The sequence below is a fragment of the Pteropus medius genome, unplaced genomic scaffold (assembly GCF_902729225.1).
Source record: "Pteropus medius unplaced genomic scaffold, Ma_sr-lr_union100, whole genome shotgun sequence".
Taxonomy (NCBI): domain Eukaryota; kingdom Metazoa; phylum Chordata; class Mammalia; order Chiroptera; family Pteropodidae; genus Pteropus; species Pteropus medius.
The window spans coordinates 3,292,279-3,315,933 of NW_024355327.1; the positions used below are offsets into that span (position 1 = coordinate 3,292,279).

The 23,655-nt window shown below is 33.7% G+C and overlaps 1 protein-coding gene and 2 pseudogenes across 35 annotated transcripts in view; 1 reads left to right on the plus strand and 2 right to left on the minus strand.

The window, feature by feature from the left end:
- Positions 1-23,655, minus strand: part of SLMAP (sarcolemma associated protein) — a 123,105-nt gene that overhangs the window by 85,344 nt on the left and 14,106 nt on the right. The gene's annotated exons all lie outside the window — the stretch shown is intronic.
- On the plus strand, positions 7,644-10,687 carry LOC120599509 (pyruvate dehydrogenase E1 component subunit alpha, somatic form, mitochondrial-like; annotated as a pseudogene).
- Positions 12,490-21,937, minus strand: LOC120599508 (40S ribosomal protein S14-like; annotated as a pseudogene).

The following is a 23,655-nucleotide window of genomic DNA, read 5'->3' on the forward strand; positions in this document are numbered from 1 at the left end:
TCCACAGAAATCATTGTGATCACATTTGTGGAAAATATAAAACAAGGTCATTATGTTTAAAAGATGTAGCCTTATATATTGTTTAAGAATGCACACAATGGGCTTGCTCTAAGGACAGCTGATAATGATTTATATAGTCACTAAGAGGTAGGGGAGAGGGAGAGACTTTCAAAAACATTTTCCATTAAGACTGGCAAAACTGGTAAAACACAGGAATCTATATCTTATTTAGCGGGGGAAACTGCCCACACATAAAACAGTTTATTTGGCAAACAAACTCAACAGAAATTTTAAAAGATGCAAATAGTCCATTTGCCTCCAAAAGGAATATTCACAGCTTTTTAAAATGCTTGCTTAAGCATTTAAAAGGGAACAAGCATTAGCTTATGCCAGGGACTATGCTAGGCACTTTATATACATTACCTCATCTAAACTTCAGAATACTGTGAAATAAGCAGTATACCACATCAATAATAGATAAGGTTCGGAGTTCAATCATATGCCCAAAGATTTAAACAGAAAGTAAGAACAGCAAAGAAGGCCTACTGGCCTCCTCGTGACTATGGTAAATTCCTTTAAGTTCAAGATCAGTGGTATTCCTTCTTAGTGATATTACTAGACTTTAACAAAATGCCTGCTATGAATAGGCACAAAATAAGTATTTTAAATAAATATTTCATGAATACAACATTTACAAGCCAGACTCATTCCATCATTTACCCACCATTTCCTGAATACCTCTGGACAGAAATTCAGCCATCATCCACATTCTAGTAATAGAATGAATATGACTATCAGAAGCCACTTAGAGCAAATGCAAAACAGTAGTTATAACAAATACTATTAGTAATAAGTAATATCTATAACCTCCTAGGGTATTTAACATGTAACCAATTCTTACGAATTCTGATTCAGAACAATCTCTCAATTCCACACAGCCTTTCCCTTCCCATTACTGTTCCTCTAACCCAGGCCCATAACAGTTGCCAAGGTGATGGCTATGACTCCACACTCTTCCTCCTCCCACAATGATGCTAGAGTTACTTCCTAAAATACAAACCTGATTACTTTATTTCTCTTTATAAAAGAGCTATTGACCCTCTGCTGCCTTCAAAATCAAATCCTAGAGCAGTGATAACTTTCAAAACGACCCCAATCAGCCCAGCTAACCTGATCTTCCACTCTTCCTAAAAATACTAGCCATTCCATCCTTGCTTATCTACTGGAAATTCCCTATAGAAGCCCAGCCTCTGTGTGTTTGCTTATGCTGTTCTTGGACCTGCTTCCAACCACCCACACTGTTGACTTGTTAAAAGCCTTCTTTTCTTTCTGAAGCCCAGTTTAAACATCTTACCAAATTAAGATTTCTGTCTCATATACCATTTCTCACTAAATAAACACCTAAAACAGAGACTCAAGGCTTTATTCCACTTAAGCAGCTAACTCCCAAATCTTTACAGCCAAATCACATTTTGAACTGTACTATAATCCCATCTTTTCTATTCTATAACATTCATTCTCTGTCAGAAAGTTCCAGTAGGCACAAGTCACAAATAGATTTTTTTTAATATAGAATAAATAAAATAATTCATACTCTAGAATGGAAGTTACAAAGTTTTGATTTAACATAGGATAGCCCAAACTGTATTACATCTAAATAACAATATGCTATATGGAACAGACACACATTAAAAGTTTGAATTCCAGTTCCATTACATTCTAATTTATTGTGTGACCTTGTGCATGTTTCTTAACCTCTCTAAACATCTCTTTAGTTATAAAGAGATATTTATAAATCTCTATGTATAAATTGAGGATAATATCAGTACATACCTCAGTGTTTGTGATAAAGGTTAAATTATGTTAAGCATGTTAAGTATTTAGCACAGTATATTTACATACTAACTATTAAACAAATGGCAGCTATTATTGTTAAATTCATAGAATATAGCATAAATATGTAATTGCTTTGACTTTTTTCAGTCAGGGAACTGATATAAGACTTCCCTTTACGGGCTAAAGTTCTTAAAAATAAAGTTCTTTGCCAATTAATTACTTAAAACAGTCAACAGCTGATAGAGATATAAATAGATCAGTAACAGCTGAACTCTAACACATACAGGTATTAAAAATAGTATGCCACTGACGCTGTTACACGTGAATATTACCCTAAGTAACAACAACCTGTGTAGCTAAGCCTCTGTCTCACAGCATAGTCTAAAAACCTTTTATGAAAAATATGACACACTATGGATCAGAGAATTCTCTAATCAAAGTTAAATCACAAGGAAATTACTACTCAGGTACACATAAATGCACTTAGAAAATATTAACATAGATTAGCAATCTACAGCTCACTTAACAGTGTGAACCAGCTTATGGATAAATTAAGCCAAGTGATATTTAGCAGACCTCACAACTCCATTTCTAATGTACTTCTATGTACTCCTGACCCTTAAGTGACAGGGCTTAACCTCAGACAATTCTTGGAATAATACAAACAGAAGGCCGTAACTCAGTTCAAAACTCCAAATGCTTACGTTGGACACCCTATAAACTGTTAGGGTGGGGGCTGATGTTTTCTCATTATACCCTCCTATACTATTTGAACTTTTATTTTTGGGGTGGGGGCACACATGCGTGCGTGCGCGCGCGCACACACACACACACACACACACACACACAGAGGAAGGGGAAAATAAGCATCTAACTCCAAAACTCTCAAGAGACCTAAAAGCTCAGGAAGATGGGCAAGTAACAAAATGATGAATATCAGTTTGGCAAAGATTAAGACTAGTGATACTTGGCTCTGGCAACAATGTGGAGAAACAGCACTCTCATACTCTAGGCATGAGAATATAAACTGCTACAATCTTTTTGAAAAACGATTCAGCAATACCTATTAAAATTTTAAATGCTATACTCTTGACTGAGTCATTCCACATCTAGGAATCTAACCTATAGAAACATGAAATACACACATGTACAAAGACAAATGCATAAATAAGTATGTTCACTGAAGCAAGGTTAAAAGAAGTTAAAAACTGGAAACAACTAATGCCCAACCAAACTGTACTATGGTCATCTGACAAAATATCAGACATCTCAATCGCAATATCACAATCATCGAAAATAATGAGGCAGAGTTATCGATACTGAAATTAAAATATATCAAGATATACAGTGATCCTTTTTTAAAAAAGAATAATATATTCTAATATATCAAAACAAAAATCTATAAGAATGTATACAAATTGTTAGCAGTGCTTATCTTCACAAAAACAAATCTTAAGGAGTTAAACTTTAAAATTAAAAAAGCTGTAAAACTTTATTCAATAAGCCTAACAAATCTTCAATTCCATATTATGCTCATTTAGTGGAGAAGAGTGGAAGGAAAATGAAAAGAAGGGGAAAAAAAAACAAAAAAACAAAAAAAACCAGGGAGACAAATATAACTATGCAATGACAGAAAAACAACAAAAACAATATTTGCCAGAAAGAAAAGAGGCAAACATCAAGGGAGATCAAAGAGGAAAGAAGTTCAAAAAATTTAAAAAGGTTAGTAAACCAGACATCACCTTGCACATGTGAATAGACTTCAGAAGTAAAATTATTGACTTCAGGGGTAAAATCGCTGACTTTTGAAATGAACTAAAGAGTTTTCACAGATCACTTCCTCTTTCAGTTTATAGGACTCAATTCTGGTGGAATAGCTTCAGCAAGATGGGGAGTGTAATTCAAATCAAGAGACCTGGTAAAACAATGGTCTTCAAGATCCCTACTCTTAAAATAAAATAATGTTGTAAAACTGAAAAAGCATAACATTAACCTTATATATATACAATGTAGCACACAGAGAAAATGGTAATATTTGCACAAGATTTCCTGACAGATTGAATAAACAATATAAAAAGAGTCAAGGAGGATACCAGAGTTTTTGACCCAAGCAACTTAGGAGGTAGTTGCCTTTATGTGAGCTGGGAGGGCTGAAGGTTGGAAGCTTTTTTATTGAGGTTGTCAAGAGTTTAGCTTTGGACGTATTAAATTTAAGATAATATTAGGTGGACATGTCAAAAAGGCAGTTGGATATGAGCCTGGACTTCAGGGAAGAAGTCTGGAGTTGAGACAGAAACTTTTGGTTGTCATCAGCATATGTGTACAAAGAATCTAAAGATAAGAGACAGGATGAAATCACCAAGAGAGAAAGCAAGTACAGACAGACAAGAGGACCAAGGACAGACACTTGGAGCAGTGTAAAGTTTACAGGTCAGCGAGATGAAGACTAAACAAATAAAATGTAAAAGGTGGCCAGTAAAGTATAAGAAAAACCAAGGCAGAGTGGTGTGCCCTGAAAGCCATGTAAATGTTTTCCAAGTATACAGGAGACATCAACTGCATCAAATGACACTAAAAAGATCAAGTAAGATAAAGAATAAGAATTCACCACTGGAAAAGCAACTTAGAAGCATTGATGATCTTAACAAGAACTGCGTGGATATAGCAGAGAATGAAAGCCCAACCAGAATAATTCAAGAGAAAATAGACAGGAAGGAATAAGAAATCACACACATAGACAAATCTTTTAAGGAGTTCTGCTTTAAAGGGCAGAGAAGAAATGAACATGCATAGAAAAGGAAACCATAAACAAAATGAAAAGGCAACCTACCGAATGGGAGAAAATATTTGTAAATCACTAATCTAAGAGGCTAATACCCAAAATATATACAGAACTCATACAATTCAAAAGGGAAAAAAATCAGATTAAAAAATGAGTAGAGGATCTGAATAGCCATTTTTCCAGGTACATGAAAAGATGCTCAACCACCATCACTAATCATTAGGGAAATGCAAACCAAAACTTCAATGAGATATAACCTCACACCTATTAAAGAGTAGCTAGTATCAGAAGATAAGAAATGACAAATGTCAGCTAGGATGTGGAAAAAAGAGAACCCTTGTGCACTGCTGGTGGGAATGTAAATTGGTGCAACCACTACGTTAAACAGTCTGGAAGTTGTTCAAAAAACTAAAGCTAGGACTACCATATGATCCAGCAATTCTACTTGGGGATATTTATTTGAAGAAAACACTAACTCAAAAAGATATATGCACCCGTATGTTCACTGCAGCATTATAATATCCAAAATATGACAACCTAAAAGTCTACTAACAGATGAATGGATAAAGAAAATGTGTTATAGATATACAATAGAATATGATTCAGCTATTAAAAAGAATGAAATCTTGCCATTTGCAACAACATGGATGGACTTCGAGAACATTATGCTAAATGAAATAAATCAGACAGAAAGATAAATACCACATGATCTCACTTACATGTAGAATCTTAAACAAACAAACAAAAACAAGCTCATAGATACAGAGAACAGACTACTGGTTGCTAGAGGTAAGGGTAGGTGAAGTGGGTGAAGGGAATCAAAAGGTACAAGTTTCCAGTTATAAAACAAATAAGTCATAGGAATACAATGTACATACAACTATAGTTAATAATACTCTATTGTATACCTGAAAGCTGCTAAGAGAGTATACCTTAAAAGTTCTCATCACAAAAAAATTCTGTAACTATGTATGGTTATGCACATTAACTAGACTTATTGTGGTGATCATTCTGCAATATATATATATATCAAATTATTATATTATACACCTGAAACTAATATGTTTCAATTATACCGCAATATGTTTCAATATAATAATATAATTGACATATCAATTAAACTTCAATAAAAATTTTTTTAATGCAAAGGAGAGAAAGAAATGAGCAGTAGCTAGAAAGGAAAGGTGTCGAGATATATACATATATATTTTAATACGAGAAAAATAACACTGTTTTATACACTAACAAGAATGATCCATTAAAGAGGAGGGGCACTTGGCCCAACCCTGAAGAATCAGAAAAGGCTTCCTGAAGGAGCTGTCCTATGCTGAGTCATGAAGGGTAAGAGTGAGTCAGGATGAGTGGGAAGGAGACTGAGACAGCATGAGCAAATAGAGGTAAGAAACAACAGTGTATATGTGTGTGTGGCAGTGGGGGGTGGGGAGGACAAAGGGGCATGTAAAATACAAAACTGAGAATGACAGATGAGGGTGAGGCTGGAGAGGTGAGCAGTCATCAAGCCTTTTAACAGGAATCAAGCAGTGCAACCATTATCATATAGATAACAGGGGACTTGCCACTACAGGGTTTTCAGGCAGGGATGTACTGAGATCAAACTGCCAATTCACTGAAGGAGGGCATGGCTTGAGGGGTATTAGAAGGCAACGAGACCAGTTATAAGGCTATTGAAATAAAGAGATAATAAAGTCGTAAACTAGGATAGTGTTAAAAATAGTAAAAGGGGCTTAGTGACAGATCCTATGTACTCAATGTTGAAGGCAACAGTTTTGAACATGGGCTGCTGGGCAGATGATAATGCCATTACCTGTATTTGGAAATACTGATGGGAGGTTAGTGAATGATTCATTTCAGTTTTCTGTATATTGCTTTTGGAGTCTCTGGAAGACATCTAAGTGAGTAAATGTTAGCAGGCAGCTGGGTAGACAACTCAGACCTGACGGCTTGAGACATCTGAAAGTCATCAGCATTTGAATGGTTATTAAAATTATTGTAATATATAAGATAATCCAAAAATATTTAAAGGGAAAACAATAACTGAACTTTTGGAACACTAACATTTAAGTAGAAATTAGTAGAGAAAATGCTTGAAGGAATTCCAGATAGAACAGTGAGAAAAGTATAAGAAAAATCAGAAGAAACATTCAAAAGGCCAGGGAAATAGCCAAGAGCTAATACCTCTATCAGTCAGTGTAAAAACAACACTATAGTGACCTGAATAAGCTGGCAGAGATCAGAGATGAAGAAAAGTCACATCACATAACAGTCTGAATTTTCCAAATCTGTTGTACTAATTTTTCAAAACTTAGGGCCATCTCTTCACGAGGTTCTTAAGTAGTGAAGCCAATCTGACTGAAAAAGACTAAAGAGATTATACAGTTGGTATACTACCTATAGCAGATTACTTACAGTTGTAATAGGGGAGTATTTATGGTTGCTCTATACAAAGAAAATTGGTAATATGTTTCTTGATAAAACAAAAATTAAGCATAATAAAATAGAAAAATGTTTACTTTTTTATCTTTCCTGACTTCTTGTCACACATTACCTCACCTATGACTTCATATAAACTCAACTAACAATATAAAAATCTTACAGCCTTATGTAACAAGGAAAAGTATTTAAGCATAAAAGACATAGGAATCTATAATGCGAATAATTAGGGAAAAATATTACAAATACAATAAAAATTTATCAGAAATGGAAAGAATTTTTGATGTTAGAAGGGAAAAGATAACTTGAAAGATATAGAGAGAAATAAACAGAGCAAGGATCAACTTCCATTTCTTGATTTTAGCCCTTCTTTATCACTTTTTTGGCAGACTATTTGTCAAACTAAAAATATCATTCTTGGATAGTTGTACTGTACTGTACTAACTGGGAGTGATTCCCAAGTGTTTGGTCCCACCTATACAGAAGAACTTCATGAAGAACTTTTAAAAAAAATCAACAGGAAACATATTATCAGATAAGCAATTAAGCAAAATCAGTAAAACATAGAAAGGACATGACAGAATTATTTATTCAAAATGGGAAAGGTAATAGAATTTCCTTGGTATGGGGTGGGGGGAACTCCTAATGTATGTATCATCAGATTAAAGGATGATACATACATCTAGGATTTAGCCAAAACAGGAAAAGCAAGATTCAGACCACCACAGAGCTTTTCTTTCTCTAGGTCAGAAAGAAAAAAAAAGTTTGCTGGATTAGTGCCTCCAGAGTTTGGGTGAGTCAGAGACAGAGTAGAGAAGAAAACACCACCAGATTTGATTTCAACATAAGGGTAAAACGTGCTGCTGTCTTACCTTTTGGGTTATTGCTTCCTTTATTAAATTACTATTAAAACATTTTAATTACATCCAAGGAAGCTAAAATGGAAGTTACCTCAGAATCTTACTACTCCAAGGATCTGGACAGGTTTTGCCACATTGCCTTCCACATGGACCAGACCAAAATACAAAGCTAACATCACTAGCACAACCTTTCTAGTAGCAGATATTTTGATTTTGTTAATTAAATATAACAATCAATTTGTAAAATATTTATTTCTACGGTTACTAGCAAAGATGAATGTTTATTTACTAAATATATTCATCTTGAACTAACTGCTCGTTTCTTTGGCCATGTTTATCTACAATAATCTTTATGGCCTTTTATTTTGGTAAGGGCATTTTAAGCATTACATATATTCATTTTTCTATCATAACAAATGCACATGATGTCCCATTTCTATTTTTCTTGGAACAAAAGTTTTCAATATTTATTTATATGCTCATTGATTTTATTTGCCTTCACTTGGTTTTAGGCTGTAGTAATTATTCATTAACCAATAAATCCTGAAGTGGTTTCCATTACTATACAGTTATACTACATGTCTTTGAACTTGTCACCTGCCAGCTCCAATCATTCCACTTTAACTGTTTCATATCATTTAATTGTGTTTCTTCTCAAGTATAATGCTATCATCCATTTCCTAAAAGAAATGGGTTTTTTGGTGTGGCTAAGTAACAATACAAAATTTAACAGGTTCCAAGCAATTCTACTCCTAGGTATCAACCTGAGAGAAATGAAAGACATAAAGAACTGTAAGCAAATGTTCCTAGCAGCATTTTTCATAATAACCAAAAGTTGGAAGCAGTACAAATGATTGTATATACTATGATTTTGTTTATTTAATATTTCCACAGTATGTAAATCTATAGTGACAGAAAGTAGATCAGTGGTTGCCTAAGGCTGGGTGTGAGATCAAAGACTGAATGCAAATGATGCACAAGGGAACTTTTTGGGGTAATGAGAAGTTTTCCAGCTGGACTGTGGTAATGGTTACAGAATCATAGATATACTAAAATCATTAACTTCTATTAAACTCGACTTACATATACAATGGGGAAATTTTATAGAATGTAAATTATACTTTAACAAAGCTGTTTTTGAAAAGCCAATGGACAGAGAGGAAGGAGAAAAAGAAATATATACACACATATTAAGTCATCTTGAAATATAAAAATTTAAGGGATTCATTCTATTACTGATGAAAGTAGCAGAAGGTATTTAAAATAACAAATATTCAGTGCTTCCAAGAGTGACATAAGAGAAACATTTACACAAGCTGATCATGGGAGTATAAATTGGCACGACCTGTCTGGAAAGCAGTTTGACAAGGTTTACCAAGAGAGCTTTAGACATGTGTCCTTTGACTCACTTCTGAGGATCCAGCTTAAAGAAGTAATAAAAAATATGAATGAAGATCTTTAGACCTCTAGATAAAGGTCTAAAGACAGTCATCAAAGCAAAATTTATAATAGTTCCTAAAAATAAAAACTATGTAAATATTCGATAATGGAAGAATGGCTAAGAAAATTACAGCTCATCCATGAATGTTTTACAGCCTTAAAAAAAAATGTTTGTGGGCCCATGGCCCAGTGCAGAGCATGACATTATCGCCACTGCCACCACAGCCTCACTCATGAAGAAGATGCTCTAAAAGGTAGATAGTTTCCTGCATGTCATGGCTAGCAGAGTGCTGGTATTATATCCTGTAACTTTGCAAATATTGTACATTTGAAATTAAGAAATGTTACCTTCATACTTTGGAAGAGGGTCCTCCTACCATAACAGTGATCAGCAGGGAAGAGGGACTCGATACAGATGATATAGACTGTTTGCCAGTGGTGTTAAACAGAAAATCATTGGTGGTTTCTGTCACTGTGTAATGTCAAGAAGCTTGGTGGGGGGGCTTGGGTTGGGATAAATATCAAGAGTCATCTCATCACAGCCTATTGGGCTCCTGTCTTTAGCTTTATACTTGTAGACCTTCTATTCCAGAAATTTGAAGACTTTACAGGAAAAAGAGAAAGCTGCACTAAAGGAAAAGCAGAATCAATACACATATACACCACGAAATTCTACTGAGGCAATGGCATTATCAGAGCTCAGGTCTCCCTGGGAGTTGGTACTGGTCTGGCCTGTAGTATAATGAAAAAGATGAGGTCTGTTTGACTTCCTATTTGAAGTTCATAATATAGAAGCTTTGTGGAAATCACTGTTTATTTTCATCTGTTAGAATAACCACAATGGAATGGGAGTATCTATTGAGAGAGCAGTAGCCAGCATTGATCACTACAAGAAAGGCAATTTTATTTCTGGGCTAAGGGCAGATGGAATAGATGCTCTATGTGTCCAGGAGGCAACAAGGATTTCAGCTGTCTATTACAGATCTGTAAAGGAGATCATGCTGATGGAGCAGCAGACTTAACCATTATCAGGGACATAGTGTGAGTGATCCTAGAGTCGGTTATCATATACGAGAAGAAATTCAATGAGTGATCTTATTATGCTTCTCAAAGACGGAATGGTACACAGCACTGCCAGTGTTGAAGAATTAAAGGAAACTGATGTTGAAGTGAGGAAAGAAATTGAGAATATGGTTTAGTTTGCTACAGTTGATTCCAAACCACCTTTAAAAAAATTAAGCCATCTCATATCTACAGTAGTGATATACCTTTTGAAGTTTATGCAAACCAGTAAGTCAAGTTTAAGTATATCATTTAAAAAAAGACTGTAAATTTATTATTATGCCTTCAATGAGACATTCACGATCAACTTTAAGAAATTTTATGGTCTCAATTTTAAAAGGAATAAAACCCATAAAACAAAAATTTGTGAATGTGTTTATGCTATGCTATAAAATTAAGTTTAAAAAATTGTTTAAAAAAATTGTAATAGGTTACAAAGGTCTAGTGGCGGAGTGAAAAATACATCATCTTCCCTATGTTCTACGGTTTCCCAATCTCCCTTCACAGAAGCAAACATGTTACCAGTCTCTTCTATATTAAAAACAAACAAACAAACAATTTTTTTAAACTGAAACGAACTGACACAAAAAGACTGCTCAAAATGATTAAAAGAAAAGCCCATAAATTCTTACATTCACAAAGAAAAACACAGTGGGAGAAATACAAACACTACGTAATTAACACAATCCAAGTAGAAGATACAAAAAGTATACACTTGGGGAATTTGGAGGCATTAAGTTAAAACTCTGGGAAGACAGAATAAGGTATGTGACATGTAGGGTAGGAACTCTCTCATATTTATACTTACACAAATAATTAATCCTAAAATAAAATCCAATCCTTAAGACAAGCAGAACTCTCCCCTCTTCTGTTAGTGAGTCACAATGCTTTCTCGGGGTGATTTTGCACATTAAGCCCAAAGACATACCACCTCTTTCCTGTTATGAGGGTTTAGCTAGGTATGTTTTATAAACAAAAGCGATGATTAGAGGAAAATATCCTCTAAATACCAGTTATAAGTAACAAATTGTATCCTTCAACTGTGGCTGTCAAATTCCTATCTTTTGCTTCCTGGCAATATTACTCTATTAAATTATCTCTCTAACACAGAAATAAAGACCCCTGTAGTGGGCTGCCTAAAGCAGCTAACACTATGCAGAAAAGGGGAGAGTTTATGAAGATCTAAAAATAAATGTATAAAAATACAACTTTCATTCTTACCTCTAGTAAGAATGAATGCCAATATAAACTGAGGTATCAGAATGACTTGCTCACAGACAAAAATTTCCAAAACGATGGGAATAGCTGAGTCACTTATTCACTGAATACTTATCTCATATAATCAGTGAAAAAAAAAAAACAATATAATATTATGAAAGTCATCTATTTCTATAGTCTTTACTCAAGTTTCCAAAATTCAACATGGTTCTGACTCTGAAAGTGATTTTCACATATTCAGATTTATCTCTTAAAGCATTTGGTCACGCCCTACCAACTTCTAGCTGAACTTCCATTATGTTAGCTTTTCCTAGGATGGGCTAGTCAATTGAGATATAACATTCTCTTTGGAATGAATGGCTTTAAGCCATTTTCTACATTTAAAATTGAAACATCAGTTGAAGAAAAATAGGTACAACCTAACAGCCTATGCAAATTGCAGATCAAGCTGCACCCACTAGCTTCAGAACAAAAAGTCAAAAAAACTCTAGAAAATCAAATCTGAGATTTTTACTGCTGAAAAGGTTTAACTCATCGACGAAATAACTTAGGGCCCCAAAGATACTGCCTGTATAAGAACGCAAGACAAATAAGCAAAGCTGAGGAAGGGGCCAGGGACTCCAAAATATTCTATTTCACAAATCAGTAGTCTCAACAATCTCAAAAATACCTAGATAGAAAATTAGCCAAAGCTTCAAATGATAGACAAATTTAAAAAGATAAATAACCTAATTTTTAAAATTCAGAAAAGATGCAAACAGACATTTCTCAAAAATATACATATACAAATGGCCAATAAGTACATGAAAAGATGCTCAACATTGTTAGTTACCAGGAAAAAACAAATCAAAAACACAATGAGATACCACTTCATATTCGCTAGATGATTATAATAAAAAAGACAGACAAAAGAAGTGTTGGCCAGGAAGAAGAGAAATTGAACCTTCATATACTGCTGGTGGAAATATATAATAGTCGAACAACTTTGGTTATAGTTTGGCAGTTCCTCAAAATATTAAATATGGAGTTGTGCTATGACCCAGTGATTCTACTCCTAGGTTTATTACTACCAAGAGAACTGAAAACATATGTCCACACGAAAACTTGTACATGTATGTTGACTGCAGCATTATTCATACTAGCAAAAAAGTAGAAACAACCCAAATGTCTATCAACTGATGAGCAGGTAAATGGAAATGCGGTATATCCCTACAATGGAATATTATTTAGCAATAAAAGATACGAAGTACCACAACATGGATAAACCTTGAAAACACTGAAAATGCTGAATGAAAGAAGTCAGAAACAAAAGGTCACATGTTATGTGATTCCATTAACATGAATTATCTAGACAGACAAATTCTATAGAGACGGAAAGTAGATTAGTGGCTGTCAGGGTTAATTACTTGGCTGGGAGAGGAGGAAATGGGGAGTGACTGGTAATGGGTACAGAGCTTCTTCCGGGACAATGAAAATGTACTGGAATTGAATAATGCTAACAGCTGCAAAATTTTTTAATATATTAAAAGCCGCTGAAGTGCACACTTTAAAAAATTAAAAAGAAACTAAAAATATGGTTAAGAAATTCATAAGGAGATAAATTCTGAAATAAAGTGCTTAGAAAAGTCTTTAGGGAAACCACAGACAATGGAAACAAAAATGGAGATGTCAAAACTGTCAAAAATTAAGAACTAGGAAAGTACACTGTCATACAAATAAACTTTTGAAAAGTTCTATTAAAAGACATACTGAGGAAGATGGAAAAGTGAGTTTCTAAGCAGGGAGAGAACAAAAGGAATAATCACCAAAACAAAATCATTCAATGACTCATCTAAGAGGTTCCCTGATGACTTTATAAAATAATTTAAGTGAAGGTTAACCTGTTAGTAAAGAACAAGAACAAGAAGATACGTATGTAATCTAAATTTATAAAATTGAAAGAGATATGAACGGATTTCACCAAATGCAGAGCACTAGTAATTGAGGGCAAAACTGAAATTTAACAAGTACACATTGGGGATATAGTGATAGTATTGCTTTTACACAGCAAATTTAATGGATTCCCTGTCAATAAATTAGAAGCACTCTCATTTGTCCTAAATAGGCTGAGATGATGATGAAAGATGGATGATGAAACACTGTACACTAGAATATCAGCTCCATGGGGCCAGATAATTTATATTGTTCAACTGCTATGTGCTTGGCACATAGGATATGCTCAATAATAATGGCTAAATGAATCAACAGCACTCTGAAATCTACAGAATACTGTGCATAAGTTTTAGGAATTCATATCTAAATTAGGGAATTCTACACATCTGGAAGTGAAATTTTAATGGATGAAAAGCCAGAGATATCTGAGATCTAAAACTAGAGTTTAGGGGTGGAAAAGAATTTCCCTCTAAATACCACAATGATCGGAGGAAGATAAGCCTATAAAACTTGCTTGTATTATTAAATGTTTAAACTTATTCATAAATTTCCCTTATTTTTTACATTGTTAGTATAATAAAAAATATAAGTGAATCTAAACACTTCTAAAGAGTTAGCTACTTAAATGATAAAAATAACTATAAACACTTAGAATTCATTATGGGCAAGTTAACAGAACATAAAATATAGAAGATAAAATCCCCCAAAGATGACGTAAAATATAATAGACAAAATCAGTATCTAAGAAAGTATAAAACCTGTTAAAATCTATTCAATACTAACTAAACTTAGAACAATGAACACAGAAGACAAAGTCTCCCACCTTAAAGGAATTCAATTCAGGATAACAGATGAGAAAAAAACTATAATACAGTGACAAAAGTTACAACAGAGATAAGGACAATTTCTAACAATGACTGATTCGTCTAATTATAAGTTTATATGAAGAATAAAAAAAGATGCATCTTATTTTAAAGCATTAGTACATGTATAAAAAGTTTCTATACCTGTCACTTAAATACTAATAAAATAATAGTATTTATATAACAGTAACATTTAAACAGGGTTGCATTTAAATATTTAATCGACGTCATTAATATAAAATTCTGTTCTTTAAAGCACAGTACTCTATTGTTAGAATAATGACAGAAGTCACTAGTTAGTTCATTTTACCACACTTTTCTTTTTAACAAGATATCTGCAGGCAATAGACACACAATTAAAGCTGTAGCTCAAGTTCAAACAATTCCCTTTGAACACACCAAAAAGAAAGCCCACTAAAAGGACCTGTTATACTTCTCACATTTGAAAAACAGTTTTAGATTTACTTCTATTAAGAACTTCATTTGAATCTAAAATATCAAGCTGGATTTCTGATGAAATGTTTTGCTTTCCATTAACAGATATGTCTTTCAATGGATCAGTTTCACCTCCAAAGTTTAGTAAAGAACGAATATTGGTTCAAGTATGAGAGACTTCTATTACTCACAAAATTACAATTTTTGAGTACTTAATCTGAGTGAATTTCGATGTAATGCCAAAAACAAGCAAGAGTTCATTTGATAGTTTTTGAAAATTATATTGAAAATATTAAAATGAACTTTTAAATATTTATAACTTAAAAAATTAAGCATACCTTAACTTTTTTTCATTCTCAAACTGTTTTTCAAGATCCTGAGAAATGTACACTGTTTTAAGCATGTTATTTTAGTAGCAGAGCCGGACTTACAATAAGGAAGTGACAATGCAGATTCTGGGTTTTGACATATATGCTTTACAATAGAAAACATTGTGCAAGTAAAAGAGTACTAAGGTTCAGAAATGCAACACATGCTAAATAAAATGGTGCATTTTTTAAAAAGTAAGACTGCTGTTATATACTTATACTGGGACAAAACTCATAAAAAGTTCCTCCAAAATCTCCTTTTTCCCTAATCCCCTGTTCAAAATAAGTTTTTCCATCCTAAAACTCATAAAATATATTTATAAAACATATCTCAGTACATCTTTATTCTCTTTACATTCACGGATATAACTCTCTAAAACTGAAAATATTTTATTTGACTCTTATGCTCTAAAGTAACTTACGTTTTCCTATTAAATTTACAGAGAATTTTAAATATTTTTCCTATATTTAAAATTAACTTCTTAATTTCTATCTAGTTTATAGAATAGTTCCACATACATGACCTCATTTTATATGGTATAAATTTAAGGAATCACATTTTACGTGTTTAATTAGAAATTGCTTAATATCTTCATTTTTACTTAATGTTGAAACTACATTTTAATAGTCCCATATTCAGCTCCTACCACAAACACAAGAATACAAAACTGAGGAACTGTTATAAAGTTATATAAATAGAAAATAAGTGACCAAAGCAACATAAAATTAAGCAATACAATCTGATAATTCACAAACTGGATCGCTCACTGCAAAGACATTCAAATTTTACCATGGTATTTCACTTTTTTTTACCTTGGTTTATAAGTTCCTTTAACTATTTTTAATAGGTTTTTGTCAGGATAGATACTAAAACATTAACCCTTTTGTTGACTATTACAGGATTTATGCTAAAAATTTAATTTTGGCCAAATGTAAAATAACTATCAATCATCCCCAGGTTAAGCAGTCCTCAGAGAGTCTCTCATACGTATTTTTTGAGTATGCGCACGTGCTCAAACACACACACACACACACACACACACACACACACACACACACTTTGCATAGAAGTACTTGTATTTTTAACCAACAGAGATGCAAAGATAAATTCCTAGCTTTAAAAACTCAGAACATTAAAAAATACTAGGGAATATCATCTATGGCTACTGAATTTCTAATTTGTGTGGAATTATAAAGTTTTAACATTCCTATATATTTTTGACATTTGTGACTCATGTCCCATTTACACAAATTATACTTAATTTCAGCTTACATTTAAGTCTATTGAAAAATTAATCTGGATAGGAGTGCCTAACCTATATAGTTTCCTCATTCCACTCCTCCCCACCCCTGCCACCACCTCAGCCCAAGCATGTGGGGAACCACTATGGTCTCCTTGAAAGTAGAAACTAAAATTGGAGAAACAAATTATCATCTTTGAAGTAGACACACATGTATTTTATATGGAAATGCCCTTAATTACCCTCTGCATCCACTCAGCTGAGCACTTCCAGAGCTGTCACACTCACAGCCTTCTTAACCTATTGCCAGTGAGTTCCCATATCCACCAATCTATTGAACAGTCCTCAAACCATTGATGAGACTCCTACCTGCCAAACCCATGGACTATTTTCAGCCCTTATAAGGTGACTCCAGAGTGTTACTAACAGCTACCTTCTTAAAAACTCTCCCTTGTACCTCACAAATCCAGTCTTTCGTGGTCCTCTTTCTTCTCTGGTTGTTCTTTCAACTGTTTTCTTTTACCTGCCAGCTGTTCAAATGTTGATCATCCCCAGGGTTCTTCTCTAGCCTTCTAGTTTTCTAGGAATGGACAAACTTCCCTGGGAGTGTATTTCCTACAGTATATTTCCTACACTGGTTGATGACTCTCAAATCTGTCTCTCACCATCCCGATGATTTATTGAACTCCAGGAATTTATTTCTAACTAGTCTTTTTACTAGATCACTCTACCATGTCTCTTTGTCTCTAGGCACAATTCCAATATCTTCCACATTATCACCAAGACTGCTGCTCTAAACACAGCTAACCATGTGATTCTATTACTTAAAATCTTTTCAAACTCAATACCTGTCCTAAAGGAAAAAGCAGCATGAAATTAAAATATTTCAAACCTTGGTCCTAAATTACTTTTTCTTCCTCATCTTCTGTCCCTTCCCCTACATGATGTCACACAAAATCACTCAAAGTTTCTGAAACAAGTCATCTATTTTTACTCCTTCATGATATTACTCATGCTATTTAGTAGTGCTGCCTAAAATGTACTTTTCCCTCATTTGCATGTTAAAACCCTGCTCTTCTAAGACTTCAGATATCACCTCCAGTGAAACCATTTTATTCCTTCCTTTATTGCCTTATCAATTGATCATTCCATCTTCAACATTTCTACCACAGTTCATTTGAATAGTATCTCTCTTAGCAATTATTTCACTGTATTGTAATTATCTGTAGATATGTCCACTTACGCAGAATCCCTAAAAGCAAGGGTCATATCTTTTCACCCTGTATCCCTCTCAGCTAGCAAACATGCCACATGGTAAACAGTTAATAGATGCTCAATAAGCAAATGCTATGTAATTTATGTCGCTCTCTATTTTAACTATCCTAATGTTTGATTCTATAAACTAATATATCCTAGGGTTTTATTTGGAAATATAATTGATATAGATTCAGTCTGTGACAAAGCAGATGAAGAAAAAGAAAACTGAAGAAATTTTGTAAAAAAACACATAACTAAACCCCATAACTCAATGTCAGAGTTATTCACAAAAGATATTAAGTAGTGTATCAATGATATAGTCTTCTATCTCTCTACTTTTTCATCTAAAGGCAATTTATTAATAGAAAACAATAATTTGAGGAGTCCTGTTCACAGATGGCGATCACAGCAACCCTCTTCCCACAGGTGCTGTTGGAGGGGATGGGAATGACATCCTCAATCTATCCAATCTTCATTCCTAAGCAGGCAAGAGCTCTACGAGCTGGCTGGGCCCCTAGTCCAGAGGTCTTGGTCCTATTTCTTCCTGTGGCCTGGAGTTAGATGTGGAGGGCAGTGATGTCCAGCTCCTTGCACCTCTGGGCCACATCCTGGGCAGCCAACACGGCAGTGTATGAAGAGGACTCATTTCAGTCAGCCTTTATCTTCATCCCACCAGTCACACAGTAGATGGTTTCCTTGCCAGAAAGATCGGTGATATGGATAAAAGTGTCACTGAAAGATGCAAAGATGTGGCAGATATCAAATACATTTTCTCCTTCAGCCACTTGAGGTCTGAGGCTGATGACCTGTTCTTCCTTCTTTTCCTTCCCCTCGCGAGGTGCCATTTCTACACATCTTCTCCAGACTCTCCCACCAGAAAGCTCTTCTATCTCTCTTAAGAAGAATACTACTTCAAATTATAATTTCTTTATGCTTTAATTTTCTCTTCTCTGAGATATAAGCCATTTAACTTATGGATATTAGAATACCCATAAAGGACTGGAAAAAACTTCATTTTCTGCTAAAATGCATTCTTATTTGATAGCTCCCAAAGCTACATAATTTTCACTTTGAGTTGGGAAGAAGCCGAGTGTAACAATGTATGACTGTACTCAATTATTCCACTGCTTCTTCCTATACAAATATTAATTACACTTCTCTGCCCAAATGTTGGCCACGTGACTTGCTTTGGCCAATAAAATGTGAGTGGAAAAGACAGGTGCCACTTTTGAGCAGAAGCTTTAATGGTAATTCCATGGCTCTGCATAGCTCTTTGCCTTCAACTACCAGAACATGTCCCGGATAGGAACTACTCCTTTAGCTTGAATTCCAGAAAAGAAAACAACTGTGGATAGTGCTGCCATCTACCTAAACAAGTAACATGAGCAAGAAATAAATCTTTGTTGTTATAAAACACTGAGGTCTTGGAGTTATTACCACAGTATAACTAGCATAAACTAACTGATAACACTGAATTAGATGCTCCTCCTCTATAATATCATGACACCCAGGCATATGCCAGTATAAAAATATTATTCTATACAGATGTTTCTTGACTTACAATGAGGTTACGTCCCAATAAACCTATTGTAAGCTGAAAACACCGTAAGTGAAAAATGCATTTAATATACATCATAGCTTAGCCTAGCTTACCTTAAATGTGCTCAGAACATCTACTTTAGATTACAGTTGGGCAAAATCATCTAACGCAATTAATATACCAGAGATTATTGGCTGTTTATTCTTGTGATTACATGGCTCACTGGCAGCTATAGTTCGCTGCCTCTGCCTAGCTGCCTCAGGAGAGTATTGTATCACATATCACTAGCCCTAGAAAAGATCAAAATTTGAGATTTGGAATTTGAAGTACGGTTTCTACTTCAAATGCATATTGCTTTTGCATCATTGTAAAGCTGAAAACTCATTAAGTTAAACCATTTTAAGTCAGGGAACTTCTATAAACTGAAAAGTTTTCCTTTCATCCTTATTTCATATCAACCTGGTCTCCATCCCTATCCCACTCCCAGGTAACCAGTTACTAATTCCTTATGTATCTTTCCAGATTTCTTTATGCATAAATAAATGTCAAATAGAGATTCTTATTTTTTCCTCCTCTGACAAAAGGTAGGTTATTATATACACTGTACTGTACCTCATTTGTTGTGTTGTTTTGTTACCTGACAATATACATCCTCATTCTTTTTATAGACTTTCCAATGAAACAGGATCTCAAAAAGTTAGCCCCTTTACTTTATAGCTCATTTTATAATCCTCTTACAATAATCCCAGCAAAGATATACATAATGCAAGTGCAATAAGAAACCTCTGGAATTTAAAATATTTTATCTGATATTTTTATTCTAAAGAATTTATTGAAGTATGGAATACCTACAAAGAAGTGAACAAATCAAAAGTGAATAACCCTAAGTGAATGCACTCTTCTAACTAACACTCAGGTCAAGACGTAAAACATTAATAACATGTCATCTATCTGATTTTTTAATATTTCATGATCTATTAGCATCTAGGAAATATGTCAGAGGAAATTAATAGTACTGACCTTCCATCTGGGATTGTTTAGGGAATTACGTTTCTTACATTCCATTTCAGGTGACTTGACCTTTGTCATTTTCTTTTAAAATTTTATTAAATAGTTCATACATACAAAAAATAAACATAAATATAGGAATAAAAACTAACAAATAATAAAAATATCCATGTACCTAACACTCAGCTTGAGAAGCCTCTCTCCTCCTCCCATCAGGGCAAGCAGTATGGCTTAATGGTCAAGAGTACAGACTCTGGAGCCAGACTGCCTGGGTTTTATTAGGTTTACCACTTACTGGCAGTGTAATTTTGGGAAGTTAAAGTTTTCTGAACCCTAAAAGTTCCTTTATTTGTAAATGAGAATAATAATAAGAATATTATTCTTCACAGCAAGTATTCACACTTATGAGAAGTATATATTTGTAAAGTATTTAAAACTTTCCAGCATATATTATGCAAAATTTAGCTATTTTTACACTCTCTTCCTCCCTCATAAAGAATTATGTTTACCATTCTATTACTATATATGTAGTAAAATAGATTTGTGAATACTGTGATTTTTAAATTTTATATTAACTAGCATTACAGTCTAAGTATTCCTTTACAACTTGCTTTTTTCATTAAACATTTCTTAGATTCATCTAATTTATATATACAGCTGTTGTTCATTCATATTCACTCCTGCACAGTATTCCATGGTGTAAATTAACAGAAGTGTTTACATATTCCTGTCAATGGACATCTGGATTATTTCCATTTTGTTTTTTGCGATTATAAAAAACGCTATTATGAACATGCTTGAACATGTCTCCTGATGCAAATATAACAAAGTTTTTATAGAGTATATACCTAGGTGAATAACTGCAAGGTCATTAGGCATAAGCAAATTTAGCATTATAACAAATTGTTTATCGAGATGGTTATGTTATAGCATTACATGCTTTTATTAGAAGTGAGGTCTTACGTGAATGACCTAAGGCAGCAGTTTCCAACATTTTTGGCACCAGCGACTGGTGCTCCTAAGAGAATCTAATGCCTGATGATCTGAGGTGGAGCTGAGGTGGTGATGTTAGTGCTGCAGAGCAGCTGCAAAGACAGATGAAGCTTCGCTCACTGGCCCACCATTCACCTTCTGCTGTGTGGCCTGGTTCCTAACAGGTCACGGACCAGTACTGGAACACGTTCCAGAGGTTGGAGACCCCTGATCTAAGGTGTTCAATTTAAGAAATTAGAATATAGAAGAGGAAATTAAACCCAAAGTAAGCAGAAAGACTATAATAAAGATAAGAACAGAAATCCAAGAAAAAACAAAAATATCATAGGAAAATCCATTAAAAATAACTGATTCTTTAAACTTCCGGCCAACATGACGAAGAAAAAAAAAGATACAAATTACCAATACTGGAAGCAAGAGAGGTGACATCACTATGGATTCTATAGATACTAAAAGGATAGCAAAGTACTGTTACAAATAATTTTATGCCAATAAAGCCAACTTAGATGAAATAGACATATTTCTTGAATGACACAAACTATGAAAGTTAACTGGAGAAGAAATAAATGGCCTGAAAAGCCCTATATCTATCAAAGAAATTGAACTTAGTTTAAAACTTTCCACATACACACACACACACACACACACACACACACACACACACACACACAAAACAAAACAAAACAAAAATAAAACACAAACAGATTCAGATGGCTTCATTGGTGAATTCTAACAAGAATTTAAGACAAATCTTTCATGAACAGAGATGCAACAATCTTTAACAAAATTTAAACAAATCAAACCCAGCAATATAACAGGATAACACAATGTAATAGGATTGTACATTGTGAAATTTATCCCAGGAATGCAAAGTTGGTTTAATATTCAAAAATCAATCAATGTAACTCATCATACCAACAACAGAACATGAGAGTCTCTATTGCTCTATAGTGTCTCCCACAGTTGATATCATCCAACTTTGTAAATGAGTATAAATGATATCTCAAGTTTAAGTTTACAGTTCCCTAGTTACACTGAACATCTTGTATGTGTTTATTGGCCATTCTAATTTCTTTTGTGAAATTCTTGTGTGTCTTTTAACCATCTTTTTATCTTTTAGGTTGCATTTTTTATTATTTGGAGAAGTCCTTTCTATATTCTGGATACTAATTCTTTTCAAGAGATATGTATTATAAATAACCTCCCATAGTTTTTTTCTTCTTTACTTTTTCATTCTATTTGAATGAAAAAATTAATTTTAAAGTATCTGAATTTATCAATCTTTTACTTCAGTGTATGCTTTTTGTGAATTACTTACTATTCTTCCCTATCCCAAGGTCATAAACATATTCTACATTCTCTTCTTAAAGCCTTTAAAAAATGTCAAATTTCTTAAGTTAGTACTTCTATAATTTCTTTGGAGAAAAGTACAGTGTTGGCAATTTTTTTAACTACCTACTAGATACTTGGCACTGTACCTATTTGTAGAGCTACAAGGCAGCATAAGCTATTACAGTGGCCTTTAAGGAGATTATAAACTAATTAGGGCTGTAATAATTACAGAGCTAACCCCGAATAATATATAATCAAGGGTTAACTTTTATGATATAAATTATCAACGTTTAAAATATTAAGAAAAAAGGATAAATCAGTGAGAATTGTGGCAATCAATAAAATCCCATGAAGAAAGCATTAAACTTTCACTTAATTCTGATTTAGAGTAACAACGAAATCCAGAATTAACCCAAAACATATCCATACTTCAGAGCCAACAGATAAAAACTACAGTCTGAATTAATGCAAAATGTGTATGTGACAGCAACAGAAAATGGAAAATATAATAAAAGCAACAATGTAAAACATACATAAACATTACATTTGTATTTTGTGTGTCGGCATTACTTAGGGCCATACATAACTAAGATATTCTCAGCCCAACTCTGCAGACAATCAGAAAATTCAAATTTCAAAAGCAAAAGAGCATTGACAGGTTAAGTTAGAAAGATTACAGAATTAACTATTACTATCAGAATATTACAAAGTTATAAAACTAGAAGTATGACACCAATTCTAGAAACAAGAAAAAGTACTCTCTTCAAGCAATTCTTTTTAAAAGTGACTGAACTTAAAAACGTGAAGTTTTTCCTCCAGCCCCAACATTCACATACCAACATTCCAAATATTTTGTTTTGGTGAATAATATTTTGGCAGCAGGACTTAAATATCAAAAATGAATAATTTATATATGAAACAGCATAGTAATCAATCAGAAAACCTATAAAAAGGAGTCATTTCAGAAAATAATTGTCTATTAAAGTCTATAATTTACTAGCATTTAAGCCTCTATATCGCTACGATGACAAAGTTGT